Below are 5606 nucleotides of genomic sequence, written 5' to 3'. Positions count from 1 at the left end.
GTCAATGCCCTGGTTTCTAATCCTGAGGCTGCAGGTTTAAAACCAGGGTTTGTCAGGAAGGTCATCTGCTATAAAGTCTTTTGTCCAAAGTTCATTCACGGTGGTGACCCAAGAAGAATAAAGCAGCAGATGGAAGACAACAACGACATAATGTAAGAAAACCTAATACTTAAACAAAAAAGTAGGTTATCTCCCTATAACTGCTGTGGATAAGTTCACTGTTTATATCTGTGTGCAGTGGTAAATATAAAAAATATAGCATTGCAGTTGGTGTGTTTTGATAAAATGTTTAATCAGGAGTACAATTCTGAATCTTAGTATTTGTTCTGAATAATATTTTCATTATTAGAATAGAAAAAAGCTCCTGTGACATTAGTAACTGTTTCAGACACATCATCAAGTATGGTTTTAAAAGTAACCTCTTGTATCTCTCTCTCTCTGTCAGGAGCTCTGTTTGAAGTTAGCATCTGTACGAAGCCAGGTGAGGTCATGACTGCCTGCTGCAGCCATGTTTCAGTTGACTTTGTGTCAAATTGGTGCTTTTAGTGTCTATACTGTCAAATTCTGATCTGTTGAGCATTTGCCGAAATTCTGTGAAGATAAAATCTGAACATAAGCAGCAGCTCACGTTGTTTCATTAGAGCGTCTTTCCGATCCTTCAGGTGAGGTTGCTCTGGTCGCCGTTTTCTGCATGTACAACTCCACACAATTACAAGTCCATTTAAAACTAAATGTTTTAGAGCTTTCTTTTATAACTTCAATTCACACGACAATAAGTTCAAATCATTACTCTACTGATGAGGTAAAAAAAACCAACAACATCTAAACGTTACAAGCTCAGAACATAAAATTAAAGATATTAAAGATCTATGCCATCAAGTTACTGCTCCTGATTTGAGGATTAATTTATTGATTTGAACAATAGCGCCATCATCTTATTGGTATTCTATTCAAGAGCATGTGTTTATAATAGCATTATCGATAAGATTTATTTATTTTTACTTTATTTAAACAATAAGTTAACACAACCGTGTTTAAAAAAAAAAGGGATCAGGACAAGCTTAAAATAAAATATTTACATGAGGAGCTTGTTTTATTGTAGTTCTCCCTGATCAGAAATGGTGCATAAAACCTTCTTAAATCCCCACAGTTTCACAAAATTCTCCAAGTGTCCAGTCTCTGTGGAAACGAAACTCCAACGCCAGTCTGGCCTTGACGTTACACTTCCACAGAGCCACAGCATCAAGTTTGGGTCCAGCCTGCAGTCTGTCCCCGCGAGACGAGACATTTTTGCTTCGGCCACTAAAAAGTTTAAAGTTTGGGATTTAAACTTGGTGGCTTTGCTGTAATGCACTCAATTAATAAAAACAGATTTGGTGAAAACTGTGTCGAAAAAGGCTAAAAATCTTCGTCATTAGATTAAACAGAGTCGTCAAAAGTACACAATATGTTTAAACGAGAAAAACGCTCTCAGACAAACTGCAAAAAAGGACACTTGTTTAAAACCTCAGGATTGATAACCAACAAAATAATTTGTTGCATTGGCGCCATGAAGGATCCTCCATTGAAAATCGTCAGTTCGTTATTTTGTTGTTGAAGGTTTGTAAAGAGTCCTCCACTGGGACTTCTGACCTCCGGGCTTGTCGTCCCACACGCTGACAGCTCTGTTGGGCAGAGTTCTCTTGTTCAGGATCTTAACATAAGTCTTATAAATTACTTTTGGACCCGTTCTGCACAAGTTTATATTTGGGTATGTGTTGCGTAGCAGAGGACCATTGTCTTTCGCAAAGTTAGGATCCAGGTAGATGTCTGGGAAACGGTCCGTTGGGTCAGGCGGGCGATTCCCCGTGCACCACATCTGCAGGAGATGAAGAAGAAAGAAGAGATTTGATTGTTTTATATCATTGCTGATGCTATGAAATTTCTACATAAGCTATTAGTACTTATATAAGATAAATAATACTTATCTAATTCTGATACTTTGATTTATTTTTATTATTTTACCATGTGCGTACACGCATTTTACATTCGTTTTATTTTTAACGTTTATTCATGCAACCTGCTTTATGAATAAAAATAATGTTAAACATGATATGTCGACGCTGATAAAGTTAAAATATGAGAATTGTGAAAGGATTAATCACCAGATTTATAACAACACTCTGTCATGTTGTTACGAAGGTTATATCACAGAGCCGTGTCCGTGATGCTGTCGTGTTACTTCGCCCAAGCAATTGTTGCCTCACTGTCAGTCACGGACCAAAAAGTGTGAGAATCTCTGATTTTCTGAAAAAGCAAAAAAACAAAGAGCTGCCCTCAATCTGACCCCTCTGGTTTAAATGGACCAGAACCTCCACTAGTAAATTGACTGAATTGTAAGAGTCAGACATGACTAGAAACACTGAAGAATCCTGATGAGCTAAATGTATAAATGAACTGTGAGTTTATATCTCCTATACTGACTTTCCTTTTCTTAAGTGTGCTTTGGTGACGGGCAATATATAGAGCAATTTTCTGTTAATGGCCATGAACAGGACTCAGCAAGACGGCACAAAATAACTGACCTCACTTGATAACAATAGAACTGGAAACCCGCACACGTTACAGCATTTGTTCACTTAATCTTGAGAAATCTGCTCCTCTTTGTGTTTTAAACACATGCACATGCACTGGTTCTCAGTTCAAGTTGTTTTCTTTGTAATTTTAAGAACCTTTTTCATCATTGTGAATCAACTCACTCTAATGTGTAGGAATCAAACAGCACATTAGTATTTGATATTTTTGCAGTGGTGGTTTTATTTATTTCTGTTTAACTTTAATACTTTGAACACACCAGATGTTCAAGTCTAATGCCAGGCAACAATAGTGCATTCATCATTTTAGAAATAAAATACAACTCAGCAAAACTAAAGTCAGTGAGAATGGTCAGTAAAATAAAAAAATAAAAAAATTAAATGTATAATAATTTTCACAAGAAAAGAAAAATAAGCTTAGATTTAAGGAGAAAATGTAGAGTTAGTGTGAGCAGATGCACTGATATAATTTGCAAATCTCACCAAAATACAATCCTTATACAGCTGCATTTATTGAGTCCACCTGTTTATGTGACAACAGACGTGTTACACTATTAGCTTTATTATTATTTATTTATTTTAATATTTATATGATTCAGTTAGTCCCAAAAAAAACAAAAACAAAACCTGATTAAAAACATATTACATGGAAGACTGCCTGCCTCCTTTAATGTTAGTTTAGACAAAGTTATTCTTGTTTAAAAAGAATGAAGATGCAAACGTTTTGGTCTAACCTTGAATATGAATTTAAATGTAATCTCCTGCACTTGTCAGGTCAAGTCAAGGTTCTTTATTGTCTTTTGCATGACGTGTGGTACACGAGGTGGAACGAAACTGTGTACACAGGGTCCCATTACATCCAACAATATCAAAAATATAAAGCGTAAAAAGAAACAGTAAATAAGGATCTAAGATATCAAATAAGATACATGCTAAACGAATGCCCAGCTACCTGTATACGCTAAAAGATCTAAGATACGTATACACTAGTCACTAATGGTGCAGAGCAATACACCGAACAAAGGCAGCACGATTCTCATAAGTTCGATTTGGCTATACCAAAGCATGCAACAAAAATACAGAAACCATGTGCCAAAAGGGATTTTTTATTTATTTTTTTACAGCAGCATGGTCCTCTTGGCAGAATGGTTCTGATGACAGTTAGGTTAGCTTAGCAACATGGTCCAGTTTGCACCATGGTACTGTTAGCGGTGCGGCTCAGTTATCTTGTTAGCAGCGTTAGCATTGTACAATCTGTTAGAGCTCAGAATATGTGTTGGGTATCAGTCTCAGCTACTTCTACAACAGATCTTATGTCCGTACGTAACAAAAATTATTGACCGTTATAGACATGTTAGTGTTTTAAGGTCAGGTGGCTGCGGCAGCCATCTTGAAGCAGGCTGACTCCTGAAGTAAATTAGTTCTAGAAAAAACATTCTGTGATCTTTTTCTGCAAGTTTTCTTAAAATGTGTCCAGTTCATGAAATATTACGTTAACAGGCACACAAACACGCATGCACAGGCATGGACAAAAGCATTGTCATCTGCCTTTGCCTTTTAGCAATGGACAGTAAATAATCCATCCATCCATCCATCCATCCATCTACTTTTCATGTTCCTTCTTATTGCCAATTTAAACATGAAAAAAATATGTAGTATCAATTAATTATTCATCTGAATTTTACCTTTAGGTCCTAATTTGAGGACTGTGAGCCACTCTATGGTTCTTAAATGCATATAACTGCAGAACTGCTGCACTAAAATGTATTTTACCCTCCACTGTGAACATTCATGGGTGGAAGCAAAAGCATCAGTCCACATCTACACCTTTTTATTACTCTTCATGAGAAATAAGGGCGCACAGAGCCTCTCAGGACATTTCTCCAAATATCACCCCATTTTCCTCTATCACTATGATGATGCCAAAATGCATCTCTGAGACCATGTTCTGTCTTCTGTTCTTACGCACACCATTATGTTCCTGCAAGATTTTCCAGCCTGTTGCAAAGATTAAATTCAGGGAAAAAAAATGGATTTCTTACATTATTGTATTTGGTTTACTGTGAGGCTAATAAGTGTGTGCCGTGCTCAATATGCCCCCTTTGCTGTCTGTGTACAAGCTGCATGTATGTTGTGATGAAACTATCTGTTTTTGTTGTGATATTATAGTTATTTTGGCTGGAGCGCTGTAATGACACTATTACCTTCACCTTGTCAAAATAGACCCATAGAGCTTTCACCCATTAAGCCAAATACATCTTCAATAGTCTTTTTTTTTTATGCTCGCTGGGACCACATAGACACAAGAAGAAGAAAAAAAAACTGACAGACTAGTAAACACTCCTTTTATTATGAAACTGGAAAATCACACACTGTCCATTCACTTCAGATCTTCATTTTGGTCCATGAAACAATACATGTGCAATTTTTTCCATCACACAAAACTTAATTCCTGTTTAAATATCATCTCATTTGTAGTATGCACACGTGGAAATGTTCCAGTTTTTGACTAAGTATATCGGTACGCCACACTCAAATGTGTAGCAGGACTGTTGTCTCCTTTTATAAAGTGCATTGATTCCTGGCATGTCATGTTGTGTTGTAACATCTTACTAAGTGAAATTCCAGAGCACTGTGTCCAGCTGGATTCTTGTTGCAAGTTTTGACTGCTCACGTATTTCTCACAAATTCTGTGCGTTCTGACAATCCAGGCCTTTGTCCTTCTGTTTTGGTCATTTTGTCTCGCGGTCTTCTGCCCATCCCGTATTTCACAACAATTTATTGAGCTTCTCTACATTAACATGTGTTTTGTCTGTCCCTGCAGGCTCTGCTCTGCTACACTAGTTGATTTACAGCTCTTATCAAATACATATTGCCAAGCGAGTGAGACGTGCAGCCTTTCATTTGCACGCCACCACCCTGCAAATTCGACATGCTACATTAACAAGAAAAATAGCTGCTGCTATGCATGCCAAGATCCTGTGTGAGTGTCTGTGGGTGAGAGAGTGTGAGAGGAAGAGATGTGGGGTGTTT

The sequence above is a fragment of the Nematolebias whitei genome, chromosome 8 (assembly GCF_014905685.2).
Source record: "Nematolebias whitei isolate Nwh7 chromosome 8, NemWhi1, whole genome shotgun sequence".
In the NCBI taxonomy this organism is placed as follows: domain Eukaryota; kingdom Metazoa; phylum Chordata; class Actinopteri; order Cyprinodontiformes; family Rivulidae; genus Nematolebias; species Nematolebias whitei.
Note: the sequence above shows the minus strand (reverse complement) of the source record.